At 45.8% G+C, this 18,519-nt stretch overlaps 1 long non-coding RNA gene across 1 annotated transcript; it reads right to left on the minus strand.

Moving 5' to 3' along the window:
- Positions 1-42: 42 nt before the first annotated feature.
- On the minus strand, positions 43-11,393 carry LOC145722295 (uncharacterized). The gene is made up of 3 exons (XR_014146447.1): positions 8,048-11,393; positions 7,222-7,315; positions 43-2,221 (listed from the first exon to the last, which is right to left on the minus strand). It is a non-coding gene; the product is annotated as an uncharacterized LOC145722295 (long non-coding RNA).
- Positions 11,394-18,519: the final 7,126 nt, after the last annotated feature.

The following is an 18,519-nucleotide window of genomic DNA, read 5'->3' on the forward strand; positions in this document are numbered from 1 at the left end:
TGTGGGTCTCCTCTGTAAAAAGTGGAATAAAATTTTACTTTCCTCATTAGTAGCCTTTCCATTAGTAAGACAATTGAGTCCCCTCAATGGAGAATTTCTTTTTTTCTTTCAAATTTGGCCAATTTAAAGGATCCATCATTTAGCCATTGACAAATGGAATCTTATTAAGGCCTTCATGACACAGGTGGTAAGGAGGGTGTGGTGAAAACAATATCTTTAGTTTCTCATGAAAATACGAGATGCCTCTAGTCACAGACCTGCTAATCCGTGACACCAGGCAGGCGCTCCTGCAATGGGACTTTTCCAATGCTAATAAGCAAGGAAGGTTAAGATGACAAAGGTCCCTTATGGGCTGGGACCTCTTATAACAAACCCACCTGAGAGCTGGCATGTCTGGACAAAGAGAGTGCAGCTAGTAAGTGCACATCTTGTAACCCCGGTCTACCTGACCAAGTTGTACCTAGGTAAGTGTACCCTGTGGATGGTGAAGACCAGAGACTACTTATTCTCCCTGGTAATAAAGCCAAGCTCTTAGGACATAGAACAAAATTAAAGGAAAACCTCATCCAGATTTTACATAGAGGACCCCCAGCAAAGTTTGTTTAAACAGACGCTAGTCTGATGAGAATCTTGAACTCATCAGTCTGTGAGGCTGGCTGGAAGAGCAGGTTAATGAGGCCTATGTCTGTGTTCTTTCCCCATGGTAATTCCTTTTTATAACAAATGACACAAAAGACAAACAGTGACCATCTCTGGGAAGAAATGAATCATTCAAAGCAAGAGTACTTTACCAAATTTACAAAAGTTGCCAAGCACAAGGAACTAGTTCCACAGATATTTTTCTCCTGATGATCTAAATTTAGAGGGAAAAAGGACTCCCCACTCTTGCTCCATTAGGTTCTACAGGCAGAGAGCTGGCAGAGGTGGGGGCGGGGGGGGTGTTGCTGACGTAATAAGGATTCCTACCTTCTTCTGGCTTTTGTCAGATGTCCCAGGGTCTCTCAGCTGCAGCAGTGTCTAGCCAGGGAAGTTTATCTTGCCATCTACAGCAACTTTTGGAGAGGAAAAATATTTCCCTACATTTCAAGGTTCTTCCAGTTGGTCTAAGAATTAAATTGACATGACACAGATTAACAGAAGAAAAAACAAAGTTTAATTAACTGTGGGCAAAGGCCCAGTATTAAAATTGAGACCTAAATAAATGACAAAGATAGGCAGCCTTTATACTTTTTAGACAAAGAAATAATAAATTTGTGAGGAATTGACTGTAGAAAGAAAGTAGAATTGACAGTAGAAAGACAGTAAGAAAACTTAGTTTGGGAGCTTTAATCAGTAAGGAATTCCAAACAGAATTGGGCTGGAGTAATAAATTAGCAAAAGTAACAAGGTTTTTGGGGGTGGCTGGGTGGCTCAGTTAAGCATCCAACTCTTGATTTCATCTCAGGTCATGATCTCAGGGTCCTGGGGTCAAACCTTGCATCGGGTGGGCACTCATCGAGGAGTCTGCTTAAGATTCTCTCTCTCCCTCTGCCCTCCCCCCCACTCTCTTTCTCAAATAAATCTTAAAAAAAAAAAAAGTAACAAGGATTTTTGTTTTTGTTTTTGTTTTTGTTTAAATATATATAAGCTTCTTCAGCCTTGAATTACATGTCTGCCGAGGAATGTCATCAAAAAGACATGACCGCTGATTGACCTGTGAGCTGAACTGGGCTCTCGGAGGCTCCTTACCCCCTCTTCTGTCCTTGGAATGTGGCTTCCACTTGCCTTTCCTACTCCCAGAGGCTGCTCCAAGAACAGAGCCTTGAGATAGTGATGTGGTGTTGAGAACGCCTGTACTGTATATGTGACTGAACCCAATTAAGGCCTGAAAACTTTTAAGATTTGGGTGGCAAGTTTGAGGATCCTTTCCTCTTACTGCTACCCAAGATAAGCCTCGTATGTAAGTGTTCTTTGCTTATTAAAATTGCCACCTACCTACCTGAAAGTGGCCTGCCTCTTTTTTTGGTCTCTCCCTATCCTCTGTGTATGGGGGCTGGTTTCAAAATTGTACCTGGGATGCTCTCAGGAGGGCTATAAACCAACACTGTCTCTGAGGATAAGGATGTCTCTTTACTTCCTGGTTACAAGGAGGGTACCACTGACCTGGGTGATTTATTTCCTGCTTTCAGGAGGCAAAGGGAAATCTGGGTGTCCTTCTTGCACTGGCTGTTCCTTAAGTAACCTTAATTCAAAATAATAAGTATGTCAAAGTGGCATAATTTGGGGCAGCCTACTCTTGGTCCCCACATGCACGTTTGTGTACGTTAGGGCTTGGAAAAAAGCAGATGCCGTGGTCCCCCAAGAAATGACTCAGGAGACCTAGATTCTCTGGACATGACCCAGTTCAGGTCCCTAATTTCCGAGACCTGTGACAGCTCACACATGAGCAGTAGGCACCATCCATCCTTGGTTGCCTGGATACTCCAGTGCTATGGAGCTCAGATGAGTCCCCAACCAAATTCACAGCCTCTAGCGCAGAGAGGGAGAGCCCAATCCCACCCCCCACCCCAAATCATTCTGAAATAACAGCTTTAAACTTGCAACAATCAGTTCCCATTTGGATGGGCTGCTCGCTGGGGTCCTGAGTTTACCAATAATCAAGGCTCCCAGGTGTCTATTAGTAACGAATACCCGGACCAGCTCACTAGATCTGGCCCTAGCAAGACAGTCCAGACTCCTCTAGTTCTGCCTTCAGGGGGAATATGCACATTTGTGGAGACTCATGTTTGGAATTAGGCAGATGCCAGGTACCCCCAAGAGCCCCTTCCTGTTACCCATCCTTGCCCATCACTGTCCTGCCACAGGTGCCTGGCTTCCAGGATTTATGAGGCTCACACATGTGCAGTGAGAACCTGTACACCATCCTTAAGAAAATGGGCCCTTCAAGCCTTAGAGGCTCTGACCATGGGCCCCAACCACCTGCATAACCTCCAGCGTGGAGGAAGCCCACCTTCCAAACTCCCTCTGAGGCAGCAGCTGCAAATGGGCAACACTCCCCATGTGGACTTGCTGTTTGTTGGGTTTGGGGCTTCCCTCGGAACCAGGACTCCCAGGTGTCTCCTCACGGAGGATACCCTTTCCCGCCCACCTGGCCCCTCCCTGGCAAGGCAAGTGAAAAACCTCCAGCTCTCTCTTTAGGGGGGATATTCCACAATGGGTAGTTTGGCCTTGCAACCTGGCTGGTACTGTGTACCCCCCAAGAGTCCACTCCTGAGAACCTGCCTCTGGTGACACTTGCCCTGTTTCAGGACCTGGCTGGCCTGACCCGGGCAGTCTGCATAAGCCATACGTACCCTGTCAGTTGCCCTTGGCAGCCAGGGCCCTACAGGCCTGTGCAGCTGGGGCCAAAACAGTACCACCTTGCCTCAAGGGTAGAACGTGCCCACCCCCCCCAAAAAAATTGCTGAGGCATCATCTGAAGTTGGCGACAGTCCCCGTCTTCTGGGGTCCCAGACTTCAGCAATGATCAAGGCTCCCTATGAAACTCTGGCCAGGCTCCGAACGCCTGCATAGCCTCAGGTGTGGAGGGATCACACCTTTAGAATACAGTTCTGAGCCAACAGCTGCAAATGGGTGATGTCAGTCTTTATGTGGACTTGCTGCCTTAACAGGGTACTGGGATTTTCTAGGAACCGGAACTCCCAGGTGCCTCCAAATGAAGGATATCCTGTCCTACAAAACTGGCCCCTCCCTGGACGGCAACTTAAAAAAACTCCAGCTCTGGGGCGCCTGGGTGGCTCAGTCGTTAAGCGTCTGCCTTCGGCTCGGGTCATGATCTCAGGGTCGTGGGATCGAGCCCCGCATCGGGCTCCCTGCTCAGCGGGGAGCCTGCTTCTCCCTCTCCCACTCCCCCTGCTTGTGTTCACTCTCTCGCTGTGTCTCTGTCAATTAAAAAAAAAACCAAAAACCAAAAAACAACTCCAGCTCTGCCCTTGGTGGGACATATTCCACAATGAGTAGTAGTATCGTCCATTATGCTGACGCCTTGTATCCCTGTGGCTCCCTCCTGTGACCCAGCCTTACCTGGCATTGTCCTATTCCAGGTCCCTTACTATCCTGACTTGTTCGACTCCTTGTCAGCTCCCTGACAGCTCACAGCTCACCCCTGGACTGCCGGGGCCCTCCAGGTCTGTCGAGCTCAGGCCATTCCCAAATCACCTGCTAGCCTCCAGGGTGGAGAGAACCCACCCTTCAAAAATCTGTCTATGGATCCACCTTAAACGGACAACTGTCAGTCTCCTTTGGGCTGGCTACCTGATGGGCTTTTTCAATTTTCCAACAATCAAGGCTCATAGGTGTCTCTATGGGACAGTCCCCTAACTATTCCAAGTTGCCCTGCCCTGGCAAGGCAGTCCGGATTCCTCCAGCTCTGCCTTCAGGGGGAATAGGTGCATTTGTGCAGTTTAAGGCTTGGAATTAGGCAAATGCCAGCGACCCGCAAGAGCCCACTTCTCCGAACCAACCTGGACCTACATGATCCTGTTCCAGAATCCTGCTACCCTGACTTGCACCATTTGTACACGTGCAGTGCAAACCCTGTTAGCAGGACTTGGCCTTCAGGGGGCGCTCCAGACCCGCTGAGCTCCTGCAGGACACCAACCACTGTAATGGCCACAGGGTACAGAGAACACACACACATGCTGAAAATATTTTTGAGGCTCCATCTGAAACTGGAGACTGTGAGTCCCCATTTGGACTGGCTGCCTAACGGTATCCTGGGCTTCTCCAGCAATCAAGGCTCCCAAGTGTCTCTTACTGGAGGGTACTCCAACGATTTCATGTGGCCCCACCCTGGCTAGGTGGTCCAGATTCCTCTAGCTCTGCGCTCAGGGGGGATATGCACATTTATGTAGGTTAGCATTGGAACTAGCCATAGACCGTGTACCACCAACAGCCTGCTCCAGGACCTGGCTTCTCCAGACACCTGCCCTGCTACCCTGTCCTGCACGGCTCCCACATGGGCAGTATGCATCCTCTGCCCACCAAGTGCAGTTGGAGCCTCCAGGCCTGTGGAGATGGGGCCATTCCCAAACCACCTGCAGAGGGAGCCCACCTATTAAAAATCTTTCTGAGGCAGCAGCTTTAAACAAGGCGCGGCCAATCCCCATTTGGAATGGCCACCAGATGAGGTTCTGGGCATTCTAGTAAACAAGGCTCCCGGGTGTCTCTTAAGTGAAGGATACTCCAGCAGCCCACCAGGCCCTGTCCTGGCAGGGCAGTCTAGACTCTTCCAGCGAAGCTTCAGAAAGAATATGTGCATTTGTGTAGCTTCGGGCTTGAAATCAGGCAGATGTATTCCTAATGGCTTGCTCCCAGGACGGGTGTCTCCAGACACTTGCCCGGTTCCAGGTCCCTGCTATTCTGATCTGTGCTGCTTGCAAGTGCAGAGTTGCACCCGGTCAGCCTTCTGAAGGCAGCCTGGAGTTCTCGCCTGTGTCCAACCACCCGCATGGCCTCCTGAGTGGGGGGATCCCACTCCTGAAAATCTTTGAGGTGGCAGCTTGAACGGGTGACAATCAGTCCCCATTTGAACTGGCTCAGTGATGGGGTTCCTGGGCAATCGAGGCTTCCAGGTGTGTTTATTAAGACACCCCGGCCAGTCTGCAGGGCAGGATGCCAGCAAGGCAGTACAGTGCCCTCCAGCTCTGCCTTCAGGCTAAGACTTGGAGGCAGAGGCAGATGCCAGGTATCCCAAATTGCCTGTCCTGTGACCTGGCCTTTTCCTCTAGCTGCCTTCTTCCAGGCCCCCGACTACCCTGACCTGCCCTAACCTGGGTCTACACATTCCCCATCTTGTCAGCCAGGCCTGGCCTGCACGGTACTCCAGGCCTTTGGAGTTCTGAGAAGGACCCCAACCACAGGAAAGGCCTCAGGGTAGAGGGGGGCCCACACCTGGAAAATCTTTCCGAGTCAGATTTAAACTGATGACAGCCAGTCCCCATTTGACGGGCTGCCTGATGCGGTTTTCTAGCCATCAAGTCCCCCAGGTGTCTCTTACAGCTCTGTCTTCAGGGGGAATAGGTTTCTTTGTGTAGGTGAAAGTTTGGAATTAGGCCAAATAGCCCTCTCCTGCGAACCAGGCTTGTCTGATATTGACCTGTTGTAGGACCCGGGTTCCCCTGCTCTACTCCATCCACGCACCTGCGGTCCCTACCCTGTTAACAGGCCTCGGGCTGCAAGGGGCACCCAAGGCCTGTGAAGCTCTGGCAGGACCCCAACCCAGGGTTCAGAGAGCCCACACCCTGAAAATATTCTGGAGCTTCAATTTTAAACTGGGATTTTTGGTCTCCAGTTGGATAGGCTGTCCGATGGTATCCTGGGCTCCTCCAGCAGTCAAGGCTTCCAGGTGTCTCCTACTGGAGGGTATCCCCTGTAGCCCCCCCCCCGCCCCCCCCCCAGGGAAGGCAGTCCAGATTGCCCCAGCTCTGCCTTCAGGGGGAGTATGAGCTTTTGCAAGGGTTAGGGTTAGGATAAGGCAGATGCCTTGCACCCCCAACAGCTCACTGTTGTGACCAGGCTTCTCCTGACACTCCCTGTTACAGGTCCCCGGCTCCCCTGACTTGTGCGGCACTCGCGTGCGCAAGAGGCACCTGTCAGCCGGCCTTGGGCAGCCAGAGCCCTCCAGGCCTCAGGAGCTTGGGCCTGTCCCCAGTCACCTGCATAGCTTTCTGGGCGGGTAGAGCCCCCTTCCGAAAATGTTTCTGAGGAGGCAGCTTTAAATAGGCGATAGCCTATATTCAACACGGGCTGCATGATGGGGTCCCTGGCTTCTACAGCCACGAAGGCCCTAAGGTGGGTCTTATCTCGGGTACCCTGGCCAGTCTGCTTCCTCCAGCTCTGCCTTCAGGGGGGAATACGAACGTTTGGGTAGGAGAAGGCAGATGCCAGGGACCCCAGCTGGCTTGCTTCTGTGACCCGGCCTCTACCAACAGCTGCCCTCTTCCAGCCCCTGGCTCCCCTGACCCATGCAGCTTGCGCATGCCCGGGTTGTACCCCTTCCGCCCTCCAAGGGCAGCCAGGGCCGTCTGGGTCTGTGGAGCTGGGGTCTGTCCAGAGTCACCTACAGAGCCTCCAGCACAACAGAGTCTCCCCCCACCCCCAATCTTTGTGAGGTAGCTGCTTTAAACTGGCTACAGTCCAGTCCCTGTCTGGACCAGCTGCACAAGGGGGTCCCAGATTTACCAGTAATCTAGGCTCCCAGTTGTCTCGGTGTGGGATATCCCAGCAGCCTGGTAGTCCTGTCTTGGCCAGGCAGTCCATACACCTCCAGCGTTACCTTCAGGGAGAACAGATGCATTTGCGTGGATTAGGGCTTGGAGTTAGGCAGGTGCCTTACACCCCCTGTCAGCCTGCTCCTAGGACCAGGCTTCTCCGGACACTTCACCTGCGACAGGTCCCTAGCTCACCCGACCTGTGCAGCACACGCATGCGTAAGTAGGCACCCGTCAGCCAGCCTTGAGCGGATGGGATCTTTCAGGCCTGTGGAGTTCTTTCCTGTCCCCAAATCCCTGCACAGGCTTTTGGGTATATAGAGGCCCCCCCCACCGAAAGTAGCTTTAAAATGGTGATGGCCCCAGGGTGGCTCAGTTGGTTAAGCGTCTGCCTTCGGCTCAGGCCCTAATCCTAGGCTCCTGGGATCAAGCCCCCCATCGGGCTCCTTGCTCAGAAGAGAGCCTGCTTCTCCCTCTCCCTCTGCTGCTCCCAGGCCCCCAACTTGTGTGCTCATTCTGTCAAATAAATAAATAAAATCTAAAAAAGTAAAATAAAATGAAACGGTGATAGTCCAAATTTGGACTGGCTTAATGATGGGGCCCCTGGCTTCTACAGAGATAAGGGTCTTACGAATGTTTTATTGGGGGATATCCCAGCCAGTCTGCTGGGCCAGACGATGGCAAGGCAGTGTGATTTCCTCTAGCTCTGCCTTCAGAGGGAATATGCCTTTTTGTAGGGTGAGGCTAAGAATGCCTTTTTGTAGGGTGAGGCTAAGAATGAGGTAGACGCCACTCACCCCAAACAGCTTGCTCCTGCGATCAGGTCTCTCCCTACCGCCGGCTTCTTCCAGATCCCTGGCTACCCTCACGTGCGCAGCCTGCACATGCGCATTCCTCACCTTGTCAGCCGGCTTTGGCCTGCAGGGGGCGCTCCAGGCTCGCGTAGCTGGGGCGGACACGCAACCACCTCAAAGTAATCAAGGAGGAGGGACTCCACACGAGTAAAACCTTTGAGGCTCCATTTGAAACAAGACTGTCAGTCTCCATCCAGACTGCCTGCCTGATGGGTTCTGGGCTTACCAGCAATCAAGTCTCCCAAGTGTCTCAGTGAAGGATACCTTGTCAGCGCACCAGGCCCTGTCCCGGCCAGGCAGTGCAGACTCCTGCAGATTTATCTTGGGAAGAATACACACATTTGTGTAGGTTAGGGCTTGGAATTGGGCAGGTACCTTGTACTCCCAACAGCTTGCTCCCAGGACCCACTCTCTTTAGACGCTTGCCCTGTTTTAGGTCCCTGGTGACACTGAGCTACGTGGCTGGAGATGCAAAGTACAGACCCCCTCAGCCAGCCAAGGGGGCTGGATAGGTCATTCAGTTAGTGCTTGCAAATGTATCTATGCCTTGTCTCCAAGCACCCCGTCACAGACCCCGCCTCTCAGGATCCTCGTGCTGCTGGAGGTCCCTTGCTACCTGAACTGCCCTGCGCGCTCACGGGCCGTTCATCCTCTCCAGCCAGGCTGTGTAGCCGGAGCCAGTCCCATGTGACCGGCTGTAGGTCCAGTACGGAGGGATCCCACCACCCCTGAAGAATCACTGTGAGACCACAGCACACTGGCGACAGTCGCTCCCTGTTCAGACTAGCTGCCTAAGGAGGTTCTGGGATTTTTCCAGCACCCAAGACTCCCGGGCTTAGGTGATAGATCCCCTGGCCAGTCTGGCTCTGACGGACAAGGCTGGCTAGTAACCTCCGCTTCTGCCTTCGGGGGCAATATGTGCGTTTGTGTAGATTAGTGCTCGAAAAGGGGCAGATGCCTTGTGTCCCCAAGATCCTCGTCCTGTGAGCCAGCTTCTAAAGATCAGTGCCCTGGTTTCCCTGAAGTGCGTTGCAAGCACATGTGTGGTTCACACCCAGTCAGCCAGCCTGGGGCAGCTAGGACCAGTGCCTAACAACCTGCATAAACTCCAGTGCTGAGGGGACCCACACCCCAAATCACCCCAAGGTAGCAGCTACAGGGGAGTACCAGTGAGCCCCCATGTGGACTTGCCTGACAGGGTCCTGGCTTTGCAGCTGCATGGCGTCCAGATAGGCTTTATTAAAGGCTGTCCCACCCAGTCTGCCTGGCCACTCCCTCGCCAAGCAATTTGGTATTCCCGAGCTCTGCCATCATGGAACATGGGTATTTGTATAGGTTAGGGCTTGGAATTGGGCATATGTTCCTGCTCCTGTAACCTGGCCCTTCCTGTTCCCTGCTCTGGCCTCCCTGATCCAAGTCCCTGGCTACCCTGAACTCCTCTGCATGTGCATGTGCAGCACACATCCCTTTCCCAGGTCTTGGGTGTCCTGTGCCAGGTTTCCACTTCCTGCAGAGCCTGGAGGGTGGAGGGATCCCCCCTCCCCAAGTAGCTCTATGAGGATGCAGCTGCATACTGGGGACAGATAGTCCTCATATTGAGTTGCTGCCTGAGGTGGTCCCAGGATTCACCAAGAACCAGCACTCCCAGGTATCTCTTATTAGAGTATTCCCAGCCTCTCCCTTGCAAGACAGAGTCACCTGGAGCTCTGTCTTCAGGGGGAATATTCCCTATTTAGTAGGTTAGGACTTGCAGTTAGGTATAGGTCTTGTCCCCTAAGAGCTGCTCCTCTGAACTGGTCTTTGCAGACTTAGGCCCTGTTCCAGATCTCTATCTACACTTAAGTGCAGTCTATACCTCTTTAGATGCCTTGGGCAGCATGGCCCCTCCTGGCCTGTGTACCTGGGGCCCAGACCCAACCACCTACATTGCATCTAGTGTTGAGGGAGCTCACACCTGGAAGATTATTCTGAGGCAGCATCTCAAATTTGGTGACAGTAGGTCCCATTTGGACTTGCTGCCTTATGGGTACCCAGTTTCTTCCAGGAACCAGGGCTCCCAAGGTGTCTCTCACTGCAGTCTCTCCCCGTGTGCCACCAAATGAGGTTTTAAGTGCCAATATGTGTGTGTTCAGAGTGAGAAGTTCCTTTGTGTAGGTGCAGGCTCGGACGCTGAGAGATGCGTATTTTCCCCCACAAGAGTCCATTATAGTGACAAAGACTATTAGGCTTACTCATTCATACCCTCCACATACTTCGATGATACCAGGGGAACAGATGGAAGCTAGAATCTCCTATTCTCCTGCCCAAGTCATGTCACTAACTTAAAACACTCAACTCTTCTCAAAAAGAATTATGAGGAGGGACTGGCTGATGGAGTGATCAGTAAATCTAAAGGCAAGGAGTTGTGAGATGGACTAATGCAGACTGGGGAGCTGAATGTAGATTGCAGGAAGGATAGGAGTGTGATGGAGTAAGGCTAAATATGTAGGTAGAAATCAGACAGTCCCAAGATCTAGGTGTCTCTTCAGTGTTTTGACTACATTCCTGGGTTGAATGAGGAAGCGCTGAACAATTTTCAATGGGAGAATGACAATCACATTTGCATTTGCCTTTTTAAAGGAGGCTCTGATATCAGTATGAAGTCTGGATTGGGGGATGATGAAACTTGCTTTAGTGAGACTTGTAAGGACACTGAGCCTCTGGCCTCCTGTGCTCTAGTCAACCGAGAGTATCCTAATGTGGCTTCTCTCAGAGACTTTTCCTTTTTTTCTAGGGGTGTTTTTGTTTGATATAAGTATAGGATTGTTCTATTAACCTTATTCCATTATGGTTTCCTAGACTGATTAATGTAACCACTATTTTCCTTGATGCTTTACAATGTTTAGTATAGCACTTTGCCTCTAGTAAGTGTAACATAAATACTGATACCTAAGCCACAAATTAATTAAACAAGAGCTTAGCTGATGACAATCAGAAACTTGGCCTGGGATGGGTTTGCTGTTTCTTTGATGGAAACATAGAACATAATGCTGTTCTAGAGGCACAGTGGTGGGAGCAGAGAGGGTCGTGCTTAACTCTGTGAAGGGGAGTTTGAGGCTTCACTGAGAAGGATATTTCCACTGGATCTAGAAGAAACATCCAGAAGAAAAAAAAGTTGTACAAAGGAACTGTTAATGAGAAAAATGCAATTAATGATCAGAGCATGAGAAAGCACCTCTGAAGTTCAGCTGGAATGGTGGGGGGCAAGGGGAAAGAGTGGTGGGAAATCAGGCTAAAAGTTTGTGTGGCTATGGATAGGAAGAGCCTCATAAGCCATGCTACATTTAGCATCTAGATTCGTTCTCAGAGATGAATAAGCATCCTAATTAAAATGCAAACAGGGCTACAGAATTATATACTCTGAGTTGGAAAGCACCATCTAGACTATCCCCCACTACACACCCTAGCAATTCATGTTCTGTGAAGAGGTGAATAACTCCAGTGACAAGGAATTTATTCACATCAGGAATTTTATTCCATTTTTTTGAACAATATAACTGGTAGAAACTCTTTCCCTCTTTGCAGCTGCACAGTATCTAATTCCTCTTACACAAGAAACCTAGTAGTGGTTTTCCACTCCTTCGCCGATTCTAATCAACTGATATGACTGATCTGGGGCAGTACCCAGCAGGAATTTCAAACTTCCTCCAGATTCATCAGGAAGAAGGATGGTTCAATGGCTATGTCTGTTAAGTATTCTGGAAGAGAGAGTGGCAACTTACAGGATTTATATTTTCATTCCAAACTGAGATTATTGGAAGTCAATATCTTTAAACAGCTCTACCGCCTATGTGTTAAGTGGTTCCCAAGTAAACACCTAGTATATAGAAGAATCTGAATAAACGTCCTATCAGTGGATTCAAGACATGGTTTCTAACCACCCCCACCACCCTCTCGCTCTCAATTCATTCTTCCTTGGATGTTCTAGATAAAGTCTACCCTAAAATCTTGATGTCGTATTTCTCCTTTTCCACTGCACTATTGGTTTATTGGATTTCAGTATAGGGTTTTCCATTTATTTCCATTAAATTTCATCTGATTAGACTTAACTTGTTGCAACATATAAAAAAATTTACTTGTCAAAATAGTCTAAGGATTTAGGGCTTCATAAACTTAATACAAATCAGTGGATTGATGTCAAAACAAATCCTAAAGTGGTATTAAAATCTATTGAGGGAGGAGCACCTGGGTAGTGTAGTTGGCTAAGCGGCCAACTGTTGGTTTCAGCTCAGGTCATGACCTCAGGGTCCTGGGATTGAGACCCCACCCCCTCAGGCTCTGCACTTAGCAGGGAGCCTGCTTGGGATTCTCTCTCCCCTCTCCCTCTGCCCCCAACCCTGCACTCTCTTTCTCTCTCTCTTATATAAATCAATCAATCTTTTTTTCCCCCCAGATTTTATTTGAGAGAGAGAGAGTGAGAGAGACAAGCAGGGGGAGTGGGAGAGGAAGAGGCAGGCTCCCTGCTGAGCTGGACTCGGGGCTTGATCCCAGGACCCCAGGATCACAACCTGAGCCGAAGGCAGCCGCTTAACCGACTAAGCCACCCAGGTGCCCCATAAACAAACAAATCTTAAAAAAATGTATTGAGGGATACAGAATCCACAGGAGGTGTTTAGCTTATTGTAGAGAAATCACTTGTCTCCTAAATCCTATTTGAAATTCTACTTATCTTTTAAGGATTCATCTAAATGCCAATTCTTGAAAATTTCCCTAATTACCCCATTATCCCACTTCTAATGAATCATCCTCACAGCAATTTGTATATACATAATTTTTGGCATTTTACAGGTGTTATTTTATTTCTTTCTTACTAGTTTGTAAACTCTGGAACAATCCAGTCTTAAGCATTTTGGTATCTATCTAGGTCAGGGTCTCTAGAAAAAGAGACTGAGATGAGGTTCTTGTGTAAGTAATATGTTGGAGGAGTACTCTTAGATGAACAATAAAGAAGAGAAGCTAGACAAAAAAATGGGTTTAACTGTTGTCTTACCTCAGCTTGATCTCGGGAAGAACTTTGGGCAGGAAAAGCGTCAGAGAATCAGCCCATCTTGAGGTAAGGCAGGCTTTCGTAGCCCTACATCAGTTAGTCACTGGTTGCAGCCTTCCTCCAGGAGGAAGTCCTAACAGTGCAAGCACATCCCCTCAGCTGAAGGCAATTCTTAGAAGGCTGCAAGCTATGGGTTTTTAGAAGCCAATACTCACAGCCACTGGGGAATGGGTGCCCTGAGCAGGCAAAAGGGATCTGGGCCACCACCAACAGTGCCTGTTACAGTTTCTCTTCAGAACCAAGCATGGCATCTTCCACATACTGGGACACAATAAAGGTCTACTGATCTGCACTTTTAAAGTGTTCAACCAAAAGAACAACTCCTCTATTCAACAAAACTTTTCTTATTCGCTACTGCTAATTTTGCTTTTCTGTTTATGCAGCCAATGGTGGCATTAATTGGATTTGTCATTTGGTATTAAAGTAATGGAAAGAATAAAAAAATCATTAGGATGTCATAAAACTCTATTCCTTAAAATATTCACTGAAAACAATTTTATAGAATTTTTAGCCTATGATTTACTTCTTTGGCTTTTATTCAATATAGATGAGTAGAATTTGCATTCATCAGCTATAAGAAGAGTTAAAAGAAGAAAATGTGGATATGATAAGGGAGCCACTCATGTAAACCTCTTTTTTTTTTTTTAAAAAGATTTTATTTATTTATTTGAGAGAAAGTGAGTGAGAGAGCATGAGCTGGGGTGGGGGTAGGGGCAGAGGGAGAAGCAGACTCTCTGCTGAGCAGGGAGCTGGACACGGCGCTCGATCCCAGGACCCTGGGATCATGACCTGAGCCAAAGGCAAATGCTTAACCTACTCAGCCACCCAGGCACCCCAACATGTAAACCTCTTTAATTATTCGAGAATCTTTAATTATTTGAGAATAATTATTTGAGAAATAATCATATTTAATTATTTGAGAACCTACTGCCAGACCTTTAGGTAATTTTAACTGTCTGAAACAGTGTTAAGATTACAGAAAAGTTGCAGGTAGAATTTGAAGAGATTTTTTTTCTTTTGTGAGCCATTTGAAAGTATGTTGCCAACATAATGGCTTATCACCCTGAAAATTTTAATGTGTATTTACTAGAAATAAGGATAATCTGCTATATAATCACAGTACAACAATCAAAACCATGATATTAATATTGATACATTACTATGATCAAATTCTCAGAACCCATTCAAGTTCCAATAATTATCCTGATGACATCCTTCGTAACGATAAGAATTCAGGTCAGAATCACAGATTGTCTTCAGCTGTCATGTCTCTTTAGCCTTCTTCAGTCCAGAACAGTTCCTTAATCTTTCCTTGATTTTCCTGATCTTAATAATTTTGGACTATTACAGACAATTATGCTTGCAATTTCTCTCAATTTGGGCTTTCCTGATATTTACTCATGAACAGATTCAGATGATGTGTCTTTGTGAAACTATCACGTAAGCAATGCTGTACCTTTCCCGTTGCATCCTATTAGGTATGCAAGATTTCAATTTGTCTAATTACTGATGATAATTTTGATTATTCTGTAAGGTTTTTCCATGGTAGAGTTACTTTTCGCCCCCCTTTGAAATTAATAAGCATTTTATAAAAGGGCATACTTTGAGATGATTTCTTATTTAACTATCAACATATTTATTCATCAAGATAATGGTTTTCTATATTATTCAATGGGATTATTGCATAGCCCACAGATTATTATCTGTTACTATTATTATTTATTGTAATGCTCAATTTTCCCAAATAGAGCCAGTGGGTATCCCTTCAAGCTGGATTCTGTGTCTTTTTTGACATGTCCTTATTATTCCTTGAGTACTTCCTTGCTTTCTGGCAAAATAAAATGGTCCAAGATTAATTTTACACTTTTCTTGTCTCAGCCCCGAAATCAGCCGCTTCTCCAAAAAGCCTAGGTTTGTTTTTGTAAATAATAGGATTTAAAGGCCAAGATTAAGTGATATCACCAAGATGGCAACATAGGTTGCTCCTGATTTTGCTCCTCCTCACAAGGACAACTAGTAACTATTTAAGAACAAGACACCGCTGAGAATCCTAGAACATAGGGGTAGTGCTAAAGTACCACACCCCCCCCACCCATGCACCACAGAGACCAAGAGAGATCACATTAGAAGGGTAAGAGTAGCAGCTACATATGGATTGAATTGCCTCTTCCCCAGACCAGTGCAGCACTCTGCAGAAAGTCTTTCCTTAGCTTCTGGTTCCTTTGGTAGGAAAAGAGAGCCTGGAGACAATCAGCCCCACAGCTCCCTACCCCCAAGCATTGTGAGTTGCTTTGCAGGAGCCCCGCCTCTGACTTCACACCATAGGGATTACAGGGGAATCTGTGGAGCCAAGAGAGAATAGGATGACATATTCAAATATTGAAAGAGAATAGCTGTCAACCAAGAATTCTATACCCAGTGAAGCTGTCCTTCAGAAACAAAAGAGGGATAAAGACTTTCCCAACCAAAAAAAGCTAAGGGAGTTTATTACCACCAGACCTGTCTTAGAAGAAATGCTGAAGGGAGTTCTTTGAGTGGAAGGAAAAGAATGCTATAATTAACATCATAAAATCATAAAAAGGTAGTTTAAATCTCACTGGTAATGGTAAATATATAGTCATAGTTAGATTCTGCAATAGGGTAATAGTGGTGCATAATTCACTTAAGACTCTAGTTTAGAAGTTAAAAAAAAAAAAGAAAAATAAATAACCACAGTAGTAAAAATAACCATAACTATAACAATCTGTTACACAATAAAACGAACAAACAAACAAACAAAAAACAAAAAAACACATGTAAATTGTAACAGAAGTAACCTAAAATGTGAGGGGGAGGATAAGTAAAAGTATAAAGTTTATGAATTCTTTTGAAGTTCAGTTGAAATAGGGTGTTATCAGTTTACAATATTTTCTGTAAGCCTCATGATAACCACAAAGGAAAATCCTATGGTAATTACACATCCCAAACCCACAATTAACAAATCAAAACACACCAATACCAAAAGACATCAAAACACAAAAAAAGATGACAGGACAAGAAACAAGGAACAATGTATCTACAAAACAACCAGAAAACAATAAAATGGCAATAGTAAGTCCTTAACCATCAATAATGACTTTAAACATAAACTGATTAAATTCTCCAATCTAAAGACACAGAGTGGCTGAATGTATTAAAAAAAAAAAACAATATCCCCAATATGCTTACTACTAGAGACTCACATTAGCCTTAAAGACACACATAAACTGAGAGTGAAGGGATGGTAACAATAACTAATCAGGGGTAGCTATATTTATGTCAGACAAAATAGACTTTAAACTAAAAATGGTAAAAAGACAAAGAAGGTGATTATATAATGATAAAGGGGTCAATATATCAAAAAGACATAACAATTATAAACATTTATGCACCCAACATTGGAGCACTTAAATACATAAAGCAAAAAACTAACAGAACTATAAGGAGAAATATGCAGTAATAAAACAATCATTAGAGATTTTAATACCTTACTTTCAATAATGGATAGATCACCCAGACAGAGAATCAATAAAGAAACAGCAGATTTGAATAACACTATGGGCCAAATGGACCTAACAGACATATACAGGACATTCTATCCAACAGCAGCAGAATACACATTCTTCTCAATGGCATATGGAACATTTTCTAGGATATACCATATGTTAGGCCATAAAACAAGTCTTTGCAAATTCAAGAAGATTGAAATCATACCAAATATCTTCTCTGACTACAATGGCATGAAACTAGAAATCAACAAGAAGAAAACTGGAAATTCATAAACGTGGAAATTAAACAACATTCTACTGACAACCAATGGATCAAAGATGTAATGAAAGGGGGAAATAAAAAGAAAAGACTGAAACAAACAAAAATGGAAACAACATACTGGAATTAGTGTGATGCAGCAAAAGCAGTTCTAAAAGGGAAGTTTACAGCAATAAACATAGTAAGAAACAAAAAATATCTCAAACATCCTGACTCTACTCCCCAAGGAACTAGAAAAAGAACAACAAACTGAACCCAAAGTTAGCAGAAGAAAGGAAATAATAAAGATTAGAGCAGACATAAATGAAATACAGAAGAGAAAACAATTGAAAAGATTTAACCAAACTAGGAGTTAGTTCTTTGAAAAGATAAACAAAATTTAGCTAGACTAACCAAGGAAAAAAGAGAAAGGGCTCAAATCAACAAAATTATAAATGAAAAAGGAGACATTACAAATGATAACACAGAAATTCAAATGATCATAAGAGGCTAACATACCGGACATCTGAGAAAAAGTGGAAAAATTCTTAGAAACATACAACATACCAATACTGACTCAGGAAGAAAGAGAAAATTTAAATAGACCAATTACTAGTAAGGAGATTGAATCAGTGATCCAAAATCTCCCAGTGAAGACAAGCCCTGGACCAGATGGCATCACTAGTGAATTTTACCAAACATCAAAGAAGGGTTAATACCAATTTTTCTCTAACTCTTCCAAAAAAATCAAAGAGGAGGGAACACTCCCAAACTCATTTTCTGAGGCCAGCACTATCTTGATACCAAACCAGAAAAGAACACTACTAGAAAAGAAAACTGTAGGCCAATATCCTGATGAATATAAATGCAAAAATTCTCAATAAAATACTAGCAAGCTGCACTTAGCATCACATGCAAAGGATCATTCACCATGATCAAGTAGAATTTATCCCTGGGATGCAAGGATGGTTGAACATATGCAAATCAATCAATGTGATACATCACATTAATAGAAGGAAAGAAAAGAATCATATGATCATTTTAATAGATGCAGAAAGCATTTGACAAACTGAACATTCATTCATGATAAACACGCCTAACAAATTAGGCATAGAAGGAACATATATCAAATTAGGCATAGAAGGAACATATATCAATATAATAAAGGCCATATATGACAAACTCACAGTTAACATACTCAATGGTAAAAGGTTGAAAGCTTTTCCTCTAAGATCAGGAATAAGACAAATGTGTCTACTCTCGCCATTGCTACTCAACATACTACTAGAAGTTTTAGCTAGAGCAATCAGGCAAGAAAAAGAAATAAAAGGTATCAGAGTTGGAAAGGAAAAAGTAAAACTGTCTCTCTTTGCAGATGACATGATTTTATATATAGAAAATCCTAAAGAGGAGTGCCTGGGTGACTCAGTCGGTTAAGCGTCTGCCTTTGGCTCAGGTCATGATCCCAGGGTCCTGGGATTGAGTCCCACATCAGGCTCCTTGCTCCGTGGGAAAGCTACTTCTCCCTCTCCCTGTGCCTGCATCTCCCGCTGCTTGTGCTGTC

Source organism: Leptonychotes weddellii, chromosome 6 (genome assembly GCF_054177405.1).
Source record: "Leptonychotes weddellii isolate Sample4059 chromosome 6, ASM5417740v2, whole genome shotgun sequence".
Taxonomy (NCBI): domain Eukaryota; kingdom Metazoa; phylum Chordata; class Mammalia; order Carnivora; family Phocidae; genus Leptonychotes; species Leptonychotes weddellii.